The sequence below is a fragment of the Erpetoichthys calabaricus genome, chromosome 3 (assembly GCF_900747795.2).
Source record: "Erpetoichthys calabaricus chromosome 3, fErpCal1.3, whole genome shotgun sequence".
Lineage (NCBI taxonomy): Eukaryota > Metazoa > Chordata > Cladistia > Polypteriformes > Polypteridae > Erpetoichthys > Erpetoichthys calabaricus.
The window spans coordinates 4,238,841-4,252,633 of NC_041396.2; the positions used below are offsets into that span (position 1 = coordinate 4,238,841).

The 13,793-nt window shown below is 38.9% G+C and overlaps 1 protein-coding gene across 1 annotated transcript in view; it reads left to right on the plus strand.

Moving 5' to 3' along the window:
* The first annotated feature begins 622 nt into the window (after positions 1-622).
* The window catches only part of LOC114644336 (uncharacterized), a 101,201-nt gene continuing 88,030 nt past the window's right edge, over positions 623-13,793 (plus strand). Inside the window, exon 1 of the mRNA XM_028792475.2 lies at positions 623-786. The gene's annotated coding sequence lies outside the window, so the exon portion shown is untranslated. The remainder of the gene's footprint in view (positions 787-13,793) is intronic.

The following is a 13,793-nucleotide window of genomic DNA, read 5'->3' on the forward strand; positions in this document are numbered from 1 at the left end:
ATGTTTAACATGTTGCAACCGTCCCTTATATGTGTTGCAACATCTGACTTCTTCAGTTCAAATCAATATTGTGTAGTATATGTAAACAGTACCGCCGCTCCAACTCCCAGGGCACCAACTCCCAGGGGGGCACCATCCCAGCTGCTCAAAAAAAATCGTTTTTATATATTATAATAATAAATTAATATCAATAATATACATATACAAATAAACAAAAATATAAATGTATATATATTGCATTTTACGGTGAACGCAGAGTAGGCTAATCACACGTGATGACGCGCGCACCCTCACCTCTGTTACGGCTGCCTAACTAATATTTGGGGGAGGGGGCACAAAAGTAAATTTCTGCTTAGGGCACCCATTTGGCCAGCAGCGGCCCTGTATGTAAAATATAATTAACTACAAGTACTATGGGTAATTAGCAGACAGTTGTAAGTTTATAGTATACAAATTTGGCTGGTGTAGTCCAAACAGTCTCTGAGTAAATGAGAGGAATGCAAAAAGTGTTGCAACCGTCCCCAGTCTCCCCTACATCTGTTTGTTATTGTCTTACGCGGCCAATTGTGACCACGGGACTTATCTCTAAAATTAGGCGGAAGACTGTTATCAGGGCAGGAAAACGTAAACCTCCTTTTTATTGAATATTGAACTGGAAGTCCAAACATCAGCCGGGCGTTGGGCGTTAATGTTCTCCGGGTTGTCCCACCCCAGTCCAGTGCATATAATTAGCGCGGCTAGGACATTTGGATCTGCGAATCAAGTAACCTGTAGCTTGGGCTGAAGGTAAGTAGCAACGTGTTTACTTCTTCTTGTTCTCTCTCTTTTATTTTTTGCATCCAGACTGTAAATCCTCCTCACGACTTATGAAAAGCCGCTGATTACACTTAACGCCGCTCAAAAGTAAAGTTGAGCACAGACGGTCTCGCAAAGGAGATTGGGGCTCCCGTAGGGGGGTTTCCGACTACGTCGTTGTAAAAAAAAGGTGCCTCTGCAGTTCTTCAGAGCGATGCCATAGGGCTGGGGTTGGCAACCTTTCAGCGGTGTCATGCCGAACCTATGTTACACTGTTATTCCACGTGCCGACATAATTCTAACAATTTTGTTATATATAGTATCAAAATTCGTCCGGTTATAATGGGCATAACTTTTGATGCCCATTTTAAACTGATCGTATATTATTGGTCATTCGATATTTTAAAATACATAGGATCTTATGTGAAAAGAATCTTTTGTCAAATTTAAATTTTCAACACATGTCTTAAAACATGTATGACAAATTATAAATTACATAGTCTGATAGTTAAGAAACCCGGTTTCGCTTCCCGGGTCCTCCCTGCGTGGAGTTTGCATGTCTGCGTGGGTTTTCTCCGGGTACTCCGGTTTTTTCCCACAGTCCAAAGACATGCAGGTTAGGTGCATTGGCGATTCTAAATTGTCCCTAGTGTGTGGGTGTGTGTGTGCCCTGCGGTGGGCTGGCGCCCTGCCCGGGGTTTGTTTCCTTCCTGGTGCCCTGTGTTGGCTGGGATTGGCTCCAGCGGACCCCCGTGACCCTGTAGTTAAGATATAGCGGGTTGGATAATGGATGGATGGATGGATGGATGAATAAGAAAAAAATATCAAAAATTCTAATATCCATCCATCCATTATCCAACCCGCTGAATCCGAACACAGGGTCATGGGGGTCTGCTGGAGCCAATCCCAGCCAACACAGGGCACAAGGCAGGAACCAATCCCGGGCAGAGTGCCAAACCACCGCAGGACAGAATTCTAATATGATTAATCATTCTTTATTATTCACTAGCAAAATACCCGCGCTTCGCAGCGGAGAAGTAGTGTGTTTAAAGAGGTTATGTAAACATATATATACATATACATATATACACATATCTACATATACATATATTTACATACATATATACATCCACATATACATATATATACATATACAAATTTACACATCTACATATATATATATATATATATATATATATATATATATATATATATATATATATATAATATAAATAAAGACATACATACATACATACATTCACATATATAGCAAAATACCCGCGCTTCGCAGTGGAGAAGTAGTGTGTTAAAGAGGTTACGTAAACATATATATACACATATCTACATATACATATATATATATATATATATAAACACACACATATACATCCATCCATCCTCTACATATATACAGTACATACATACATAGTGCGTTGTAACACGGGCTGTGATTGTTACATGAGAGGGAGACGACAAATCACAGCTTCCCGCTTTCTAATCGGGCCTGTGATTGGTGCTTTGACGGATGCCCAGATCCCACAGTATGTCCCCTTAGGAGAGGCGTTAGGCAAGTGTAATTGAATAGCTGTGCTGCAACTTTAGCTTTACACCTGTTTTTAAGGCTTATTGACTGAAAGGGGCTTTCATGAAAAAACTTAGGGCTTTGCTACAGGATACACCCTCCACAAGTTAAGGAAGTAAAAATAAAGGTATATATTTCTGTTTTATTTAAACCTTTTAAGTTTGTATGCGGGCAGCATGGTGGCGCAGTGAAAGGTGCCAGTTAGGAGACCCGAGTTCGCTTCCCTGCGTGGAGTTTGAATGTTCTCCCCGTGTCTGTCTGGGTTTCCTCCGGGTACTCCAGTTTCCTCCCACAGTCCAAAGACATGCAGGTTAGGTGCATTGGCGATTCTAAATTGTCCCTGGTGTGTGGGTGTGTGTGGGTGTGTGCGCCCTGCGGTGGGCTGGCACCTTGCTCGGGGTTTGTTTCCTGCCTTGTGCCCTGTGTTGGCAGGGATTGGCTCCTGTATTTAGGATATAGCGGGTTGGATAATGGATGGATGGACATTTGTATGCATAGCCCCATTTGCCCGTTTTGTTTTTTTTTCTTTCTTCAGTAATATTTCAGCAAACCCGGAGCTTGTCAGTTCAAATCCTGGTACTGACACCACTGTGTGACCCTGAGGAAGTCACTTCACCTGCCTGTCCTGCAAGAAACAAAAGTAATGTAACAAATTGTACCTCAGATGTTGCAAGTTGCTGGAATAAAGGCATAAGTCAAATAGATAAATATGTATTATACACATAGGAACTATTCATTTATTTTCAGTTAAGTCATCTGCAGCAAACCTTTTATAAATGAGGGTTTCTCCTTTTTAGATAGTGCAAACTGTTTCTTCTTCATTGACGTTTTCTCTTGGAGAGCTTTTTTCATTTCATTGAAAATTAAAGCAGCAGCTGCCAAAATATGTAGCTTTGTTATTAATTTTTCAACACTGTGTAAAATAAATTTATAAAGTAACATAAAAGGTTTAAATACTGGTTATCCTTTTACACTAAAATATTAATAAAGAGACACAAAAAAAGTAAAATGCATATGTTGTTTTTCTTTAAGGAGATTAAATATTACTGAAGAAAGAAAAAAAAAACTAAAACAGCCAAATGGGGCTATGCATACGAACTTAAAAGGTTTAAATAAAACAGAAATATATACTTTTATTTTTACTTCCTTAACTTGTGGAGGGTGTATCCTGTAGCAAAGCCGTAACTTTTTTCGTGAAAGCCCGTTTCAGTCAATAAGTCTTAAAAACAGGTGTAAAGATATTGACAATAAGCTACGCAAACCTAGCAAGACATGAAATCGTTTAAATCAAGTATCATTACATCTTCCTTTCTTAAAGAGAAGTAAGGCAGTACTTATAAGCTTACATATATATATATAGACATACATACATATATATCTATATATATCTATATCTCTATATACATCTATATGTATATAGATATATAGATATGCATATATAGATATATATAGATATATATATATATATATATAGATGGGGATATATATATATATATATATATATATATATATATATATATATATATATATATATATATATATATAATCTATACTAATAAAAGGCAAAGCCCTCACTGACTGACTGACTGACTCATCACTAATTCTCCAACTTCCCGTGTAGGTGGAACGCTGAAATTTGGCAGGCTCATTCCTTACAGCTTACTTACAAAAGTTAGGCAGGTTTCATTTTGAAATTCAAAGTGTAACGGTCATAACTGGAACCTATTTTTTGTCCATATACTGTAATGGACGGGGGCGGAGTCGCGTATCGCATTATCACGCCTCCTACGTAATCACGCGAAACGCCTATTGCGGAAGTTAGTTCTAGACCCATCAGTGATAGGTCAAAATCCGTGATATAGAAAGACCATATAAATAAACATTTTTATAGTTTAAGCCTTAAAATACCCATCCCACACGCTTTAAACACATGTAAACTTATAAAACACACTTTGTTAACACATATGATATGTGGATGTCGGACTAAGGATATAAGTAACATCTCTCTATTATAAAACATTTCAAGTTCATGCAAGACAAGGCAGTGAGACAGGAAAACAGCTGCTGTACAGGCTTATTGACACGCAGAGCGACAAGCAGCACAAAGTCCACTTCTCCTTAGCGTGCATTCAGCAAGCCCGCTTCCCAACACCCCCCCTCACAACGCGAAGTGGCAGGAGAGGGGGGTTTGAGCGAACGTGCGTTCAGCCCTCACACACCCACACACACACTCCTTCTCCTCCTTCAGAACGCGTAAAGCGACAAGCAGGCATTTTGGCAGAAGCAGCACAAAGTCCACCTCTGCTTAATGTGCATTCACCTACCCCCCTCTTCACAAAGCGACTGGCAGACGCATCAACGTCTGATCGCTGCGTGTAGTGTTGCTCTGCGGTGTTGAGTGTAGAAAGTGTTTAAGAGCATAGGAAATGTTTATAAGAGTGTGGGAAGGGTTTATAAAGCCTTAAAATATATATAAATAAAATAAATATAGGTAGGTACTTCACGGAATTTCACTTATCGCTGGGGGCTCTGGAACGTAACCCCCGCGATATGTGAGGGATGACTGTATTTCTGTTTTATTTAAACCTTTTAAGTTTGTATGCATAGCCCCATTTGGCTGTTTTAGTTTTTTTTTTTTCTTTCTTCAGTAATATTTAATCTCCTTAAAGAAAAACAACATATGCATTTTACTTTTTTTGTATCTCTTTAGTAATATTTTAGTGTAAAAGGATAACCAGTATTTAAACCTTTTATGTTACTTTATAACGTTATTTTACACAATGTTGAAAAATTAATAAGAAAGCTACATATTTTGGCAGCTGCTGCTTTAATTTTCAATGAAATGAAAAAAGCTCTCCAAGAGAAAACGTCAATGAAGAAGAAACAGTTTGCACTATCTAAAAAGGAGAAACCCTCATTTATAAAGGTTTTCTGCAGATGACTTAACTGAAAATAAATGAATAGTCCCTATGTGTATAATACATATTTATCTATTTGACTTATGCCTTTATTCCAGCAACTTGCAATATCTGAGGTACAATTTGTTACATTACTTTTGTTTCTTGCAGGACAGGCAGGTGAAGTGACTTCCTCAGGGTCACACAGTGGTGTCAGTACCAGGATTTGAACTGACAAGCTCCGGGTTTGCTGAAATATTACTGAAGAAAGAAAAAAAACGACAACGGGCAAATGGGTCTATGCATACAAATGTCCATCAATCCATTATCCAACCCGCTATATCCTAAATACAGGAGCCAATCCCTTGCAACACAGAGCACAAGGCAGGAAACAAACCCCGGGCAAGATGCCAGCCCACCGCAGGGCGCACACACCCACACACACCCACACACCAGGGACAATTTAGAATCGCCAATGCACCTAACCTGCATGTCTTTGGACTGTGGGAGGAAACCGGAGCGCCCGGAGGAAACCCACACAGACACGGGGAGAACATGCAAACTCCACGCAGGGAGGACCCGGGAAGCGAACCCAGGTCCCCAGATCTCCCAACTGCGAGGCAGCAGCGCTACCCACTGCGCCACCGTGCCGCCCTCTATGTTAACTAATGTTGTCTTATTTTAATTTCTTATTTGTCTTTTATTTTTCTTCATTATGTAAAGCACTTTGAGCTACTTTTTGTATGAAAATGTGCAATATAAATAAATGTTGTTGTTGTCCGAGATATGTAGATATGTATATATATGTATATATGTATATGTATATATATGTTTACATAACCTCTTTAACACACTACTTCTCCGCTGCGAAGCGCGGGTATTTTGCTAGTATATACATAGATATATATCTATATCTAAATCCCCGCGAAGTACTGCTTTTAAATTTTTATTAAGAAGAAAAGCTTTTTAAATTGAGGGAAAATATCCCAATAACAATTTGTTAAGGATATGTTTTTTTGTGAAGCAGCCTTAACACAGCTTTTCTGCTATTTTATAAACGAACGCCATATAAGGTCTTCCTTTTTCGTTGCTTCGCCAAGGAAGGAGCCTTTTTATTAAATCCAAGGGTTCTTCGCTTTTTTTTTTTTTTGTTCATTTATTATGATTGTTATAGTTCTGTTTGTATATCACGTTGTCAGTTCAGCACTCCGGTTGTAATATGACCAGGCCGTGCAAGCACACTCTTGAGAATGCAACGTATAGTTGTACAGGAGAAAAGCAATCTTGCCTCAAATCAATGGCAACCTTTTGTAAGTCTATGAACTTAATTTAAACTTTAGGTTTACATGGTGCTTTCTTTCCGAAGTACCTGCACTCATGAATATGTCTGTATGCGTCAGTCGCTCAAATCCACGCGCTTCACACCAGCGAAGTACTGCTTTTAAATTTTTATTAAGAAGAAAAGAAAACCTTTTTAAATTAAGGGAAAATATACCAGTAGCAGTTTGTTAAGGATCTGTTTTTTTGTGGAGCTGCCTTCACTCGAGTGATCACTTCGAGCTGACTTGCTGGCCAACCATAAGCGTTACCTGGTAGGTAACCACCCATACAATCAGATTGTGAATCAGACTACGAATGCCGTGAATGTAATTACCCCGATCTACATGTTGTCAAATAAATGAACCACATGCCGTGACGCAATTTTAGGGGCTTCGCCTCTAGCGCTGACGTCCGAGGTTCGATTCCCGTAAGGGAGTGAAGTGAGTGGGTGGTTACCTACCAGGTAACGCTTATGGTTGGGTAGCAAGTCAGGTAACATCAGCCACGGTGCCTTCAGTTGTGAGAAGCAGATCATAGAATGGTTGAAAATAGTTTACTCTCAAATAATGCAAAGAGTACACGACACGTCTTTCCCCCTTATTCTTGGCTCATCAGGTGTACACACTCACTGCACTCGCTTACGGTAATCGAACTTCGGACGTCAGCGCTAGAGGGTCTTCGCAGCGGTGAAGTATTGCTTTTAAATTTTAATTAAGAAGAAAAGAAAACCTTTTTAAATTAAGTCTTAAAAAGAGGTGTAAAGATATTGACAATAAGCTACGCAAACCCACCAAGACATGCAATCATTTAAATCAAGGCGTGAGTCGAAAAACACCATCCCATAATATTAGTTAACGATTAACACATTTCTATATGTATTGTAAGCATACAATACAACTGATAATATGTTGCGCTTATTTATCTGGTGTACTGACATTTTTGCGCGTTTAACGGCTGAAATCTAACGTGGTTTGTGCCCTTCAGAATGAAAAGAGTTTGCATTTACCTTTTTAATAAAAGGCGAGCTTTTAAGCCTGAGAAATCACCCCGTAAATGCACACGTTTAATTGCACATGTGTTAATATGTATGTTTACACAGTATTAAAAGACACTCAACAATTAACGTCATTTACCTTCGTTCCCACGTTTGACTCGTGCTGTAAATCTCTTCCTTGTTTTCAGTTCACGTGATTACGTAGGAGGCGTAATACGTGATGATGCGATACGTGACTCCGCCTCCTCCATTAGAGTATATGGACAAAAAACAGGTTCCATTTATGACTATTACGCGTAGAATTTCGAAATGAAACTTGCCTAACTTTTGTAAGTAAGCTGTAAGGAATGAGCCTGCCAAATTTCAGCCTTCTACCTACACGGGAAGTTGGAGAATTAGTGATGAGTGAGTCAGTGAGGGCTTTGCCTTTTATTAATTAGTATAGATCAGAGCTATTAATCCATCAATGCGAAGCAATTGTATAACTGCATTCGGTGGCTTTATTTTTGGTTTCAATTATTTGAATAAAATAAGTAGTTTGTTTCTTAAAGCCAGAAACAGCCCTTTTTATAGCTTCACTTTTCTCATCAGAGTTTTTAAACGTGGACTGATGTTTAGTTTGATAATATCTTTGTACACTTGACGTATGACACACGACACTTTCACAGCATAACACACACACACACACAACGATCCTTTTGTTGTATAAATCCATATTCATTCGTCCAAGAGTCTTGAAAAGAGCGAACATCCAGTTTTTATCTTTTATGCGTTATTTTAGGGCAGTATATTACTTAATAATAACAAGAGGTTTGTTTTAACGTACCGTAGCTTGCACTGAACATATGGTTTAACTTTACATTTGAGTCGCATGCGCAAAACGTAGGTGACGGCACGAAGGCGTGCGCTGTTATTAAAATATAATTTTCATTTACTATATTTCAATTCAATCAGAGTGCCATTGAAAATTGTTCTGTGTGCCAAGCCATAGTTGCCGACCCCTGTCATAGGGCAAGGGTCTCTAACTCCGGTTCCGACGTGCGGCCATGACTGCAGGTTTTTATTCTAATCTTTTTCTCAATTTGTGACATATATTTTCTGCTAAGTTTTTCTCCCTCCATTCAACATTTTTTAAAGACTCCATTCTCTGAATTGCTTCTTTTTTCCCTTAAAAATAGAAATAAGACGTGAAGTGAGCAAACAGATGACCTGCTAATTCAGAACTTTAAACTCCAACCGTTTTCACTCCAACCAGTTTCTTAATTAGAAACTGATTATTGTTAATTACACTCCGTTATTAAATTCCATGTCTTGCTGTTGTTCTCATTCTGGCACAGCAGACATTTCCATAACAGTTGATTTTCTTTTTTTTTTTTTTTTTTTAAGAGCACCGTCCAAACGTTTGGTGGACCTGAGCAGATCACATTATTGAGACCTTCACCTTTCTTTATTTTCAAGTATTGTATGATGAACACAGGTGAGCAGGTCATGGGGGTATTTTTCGTACGTGGATTACTCATTTAGCCGAATGTAGGCCTAATTTTTGACAATTTGGCCTGATCCTGGATCTGTCGGTTTTTTGAAACTCTCGCTGGATGTGTTGTCATAGCAACACATCCAAATCCTCAAACCTGCTCGGAGCAGGTTTGTTCGATGTAAGCAAGGATTAGCTCACACACTTAATCAGTGTCCGCGCATGGAATTCATTCAGTCATGACTTCGCCGTTCATGAATGAGCGACCAATTGATATCGGTGCGCAAATTACAAGAACAGAATTTCATATAGAGAGGGTTTTGCGTGATCAGCAAGATCCTTTATTGCTCACGGAGGAAATTCTTTTCGAAAGATACCGTTTTAGCCGAGGGGGAATATTGTACCTCAAAGATTTATTGGTACCTTATATACGAAGTCAAACTCTGCGAAGTCGGGCTCTCACAACCACACAGACAGTAGGCATTGCTTTGAGGTTTTTTGCAAGCGGCACTTTTTTTATATACTGTTGGCGATTCGGAAAATCTGTCTTAAAGTGCAGTTTGCCAGGCAATTCATAAAATTTGTTTGGCTCTGAAATATTTCCTTCGGGTTTTCATAGTGTTTCCTGGACACCTGCATGTGCAGACAATAAAAGAGGCGTTTCATGCCATTACAGGTAGGTAATAAACAGGCAAAAACACCCACAGTTCCATGAAGAATCTCACAGTCAGCCTAACATTCTCATTACCCAGGATATCCAAATGTGATTGGGGCACTGAATCGTACGCAGATCCGAATAATCAGGCACAGTGTCTTCATCAAATATTTGATCTTCATCAATATCTCGTTGGTCAGACACAGGTTCTAGGGATATGACATTCCCTGCAATTGACCAAACAAAAAAGAGGGCTATATGGAACAGACCTATGGCACACATGGAGGACAAATATATGCAATGACCATCCTTTACCTGAAATGAAGTGACCACTGCATCCTGCCACTGCTTCTGAGGAGGAGCTTCCCCGTGGGATGCCCTCAGAAACAGGGCGATGGGCATTTTGCTTTTTATATTATATATGATTCTTTATGTCAACAATTCTTTAAATAGTTATATACAGTACCAATATTTACCAGTTTGAAGTACTTCACTTTAACCTGTTCCCATGTTCTCCTTGTGCTCACGTTTGATCTGGAATTATGACATATTAAATAATAATTAATCTGACACATAGGAAATGAAACACTGTATTCAGTAAGTACAATGCACACTACTTAGCGTTTAATTTGTCGGCCACTTTTTGCTAGCTGTCTTTTCTGGGTTGGGCTGCTTTTGCAGTGTTACCCCTTGTGCATATTAAATCTTAAAATTCTTCATGTCCTTCGAATAAAAGGTCCTGCTCCGATTGTGTGGAAAAAAAAATGCGCCCGTTCTTTCGTCATTTTGTTACAGCCTATCAAAGCCTTGCTGATCATGTTTTCTAGACTCAATATATATGGGCTTTTCAATCAGCACGGGTGCGAGCATTCATCTCGGATGATTAGATCCAGCTAAACTAATCTACTACACGGCTGTGTTTGAAAAACCGACTTATCCCAGATGAGTTTAACCGGCATTAACTCATTCAAGATGAGGCATCTGATCTCGGGTGATTTAAGTGACATACGGAAAATACCCCCCATGTCTCACTCGTTTTGCATCTCATTATTGTTTGGCAGCTAATTAAGAAAAAAAGAAACAGTTAAGTGGGCTGAATCTTAAATAGCAAGTTAATTAAAATGAAGGTAAAAGAGTTCATTAGCAGCAAAAACTAATCACTAATTAAGAAAAGGGTTAGAATGAAAACCTGCAGCCACTGTAGCACTTCAGGGTCTGGGTTGGAGACCCCTGTCTTAGGGGAACCAGTTTTGGTTCTCAGTCTCGGTCCTGGGGCCACAGTGGCTTCAGGTTTTTGTTTCAACCGGATTCCTAATCAGTGACAACAACTGATAGCATTTAATTAGCTATTTTTTTTATTCTCTCATTCTACTGTACATTCAGAAAAGCACAGCAGCCTGATTTTTATATTTGTAAGACATTTAGAAATATTTCTGCATTTGCTATAGATTTAAATGCTTAACTCTATTTTGTGATTTTGTGGTATTTTTCCCTTTCTCTGTGCAGTTTGCCTCCTTCCTTTTATCTTAATAATGACAACTAATAACTAGCAGAGCAGACAAACCAGACAAACAACATTGCATCATGAAAGGCTGCTACTTTAGCGTCAGACCCAATAATTAGTAAATAATGGATTAATTAAACAATTTGAACACCTGGAAAAGCAGAATGAAAATCAAGATAAAAATATTGTTAAAGAGACAAAAAAAAATACATTATTCCCATATAACTGCTTGGTACATTTTCAATATTTTTTTTTACCAAACATAGTTTTCTAATTTCTATATTGTTCCCAAAACACAGAATCTGGGAAATTACAACTCACTTCATTAGCCCAAGAATCCAATTAAAAACAGAAGCTGGTTGGAACAAAAACCTGCAGCCATTGGGGTCCCCTGGACCGAGTCTGAGAAACTCTGCTCTAATGCAGGGGCTCCCAGATGCAGTCCCAGGGACCCCCTTGACTACAGATTTTTGTTCCAACCATTGGCATCTTTGAAATTTTGTCCCCCTGCGGATAATTTCCTGTGAACTACAAAATTAAGGAGCGTCCATAGAGACCAATAATTATTAATAATTATTATTATTAGAAGTAAACAGTATATTTGGTTGATATTAAACATCAATATTAGTAAATAGCCCCAAATGACTTTTGATATCTAGAGGCATTTTTTTCACAACTAGGGGTCTTTGCCCCCTGCTCGCTTCGCTCGCCAGCCCCCGTGTTTGGTTTCCCGGATACACACTTTTAAGATTTTTTTACTTTGAATTGTTGCTATTTCATTAGTTTCACTTTTATTTCAGAACTTCGTTAAAAACAATATTTGGAATCTTTCGAGTCCCAACAATGCTGAATCTTTTTAAATGAGGTCCGTGAGACGTGTGTTTAATGACTTTGTGCCATAATGCAGGATAGGTTTCTCTGTTTGGAATTTCAGCACAGACAAAACGATCTTCATCATCAGCAGTTAATACATTTTTTTTGCAAAGTAACCAATAAATGCATGTGAGGTAAAACAAAGTTTTTGAAATTCTCTGAGTTAAACTTCAAAGCCTTACAATTTTTATATACTGACATATCGCCCTTGGCCATACTGTATATTCAATCTCCATTCCTCGCTTTGTCCTGCTTTATTTTCAAAGACACCTGGTCCGTGGTGATTATTTTCCCTTTTTTTGAGTAATCATTTCCGTTTCTTTGTGCCACTGCGATCTTTACTTTCTTTTTTTTTTGATACTTTCTAATTTTCCTGCTTTCATATTCTTTAACTTTCTCTGCATTTGTATCGCGCCGTTTTTTTGAGCCTTTCAAATTCCACTTCTTTCATAATCTCTAACCTGCTCAGCATGTGTATAGAGCCAACATTTTTGAACGCCTTTATGAAGTTCTACTTTGTCTTTTACTCTTTGTCTTTTTTAATTCTAAGCCCAATAGAGTGGTGGCTCTGAGGCTAAGGATCTGTGCTGGTATCCTGAAGGTTGCCGGTTCAAATTCCCATCACTGCCAAAAGAGATCCTACTCTGCTGGGCCCTTGAGGAAGGCCCTTAACATGTAATTGCTCCAGGGGCGCTGTACAATGGTTGACCCTGCGCTCTGACCCCAAGGGGTATGCGAAAACTAACAAATTCCTAATACAAGAAAATTGTATAAGGCGAAATAAAGAAAAAAAAAAACAAAAACAAAACAAAAAAACCAAAACTAATAGGATGTGCTTTTTTCAATTCCACTTGTTCCGGGCTGATTATTACTTTCCTTATTTTCTGAATTTGCACCTCGATTTTTCTTTTTTGCATTTTTTTCTCTCCAACGCTTTTGAGTCTCTTTTCTCCTCACTGCTGTTTCTTCTTCGCTTAGTCGTCGACATTTTATCTATAACATATTGTCCTTATACGCTTTATATGTGCTGAGAGCCCTGGATCTGTGTGTGCTCAAATCCTTGACACGACTGAGTGTTTTGCTGCCCATGGTCTTATTTAATATTGGTTGTAAGTAGGGCATGTCTTGCAAGAATCTCATGTTCTACGCCAATCTCTTGGCACAAAGTCTCATGTTTAAGGTCCCTGCGAGACACTCTGTGGCCAATCTCTTTCGTCACGCAGGTCTTTTAAGTGTCTTCCGTGATCTTCATGTGAAGATCACGTCTCGTCTCCCATCTTTCTCTCCAAGGATTTTCTTTTAATAATAGAGAGATAAGCATTTCAGCTACTGATATTATAGTCCAATGTACAGAGCCTTGCAATGGTGTCTGTCCCTTTTTGTCGCCTTACAATATGGAATTCAAATAAAATTTTTGGGGTATTAGCACCATTGGATTGACACAACATGCCTACCACTTTGAAAGTGCGACACAAACTGTAGCTGCAGGAGTGGAAGGCGAGTTCAAGCACGGGAAAAACATGTGCTGAAAGAAATCTCTCAGTCCAAAAGTCAGTCAGTCATTATCCAACCTGCTATATCCTAAATCAGGGTCACGGGGATCTGCTGGAGCCAATCCCAGCCAGCACAGGGTGCAAGGTAGGAACAAATCCTAAGCAGGGAGTCCACCCACCACAGGGCACACACACACACACACCAA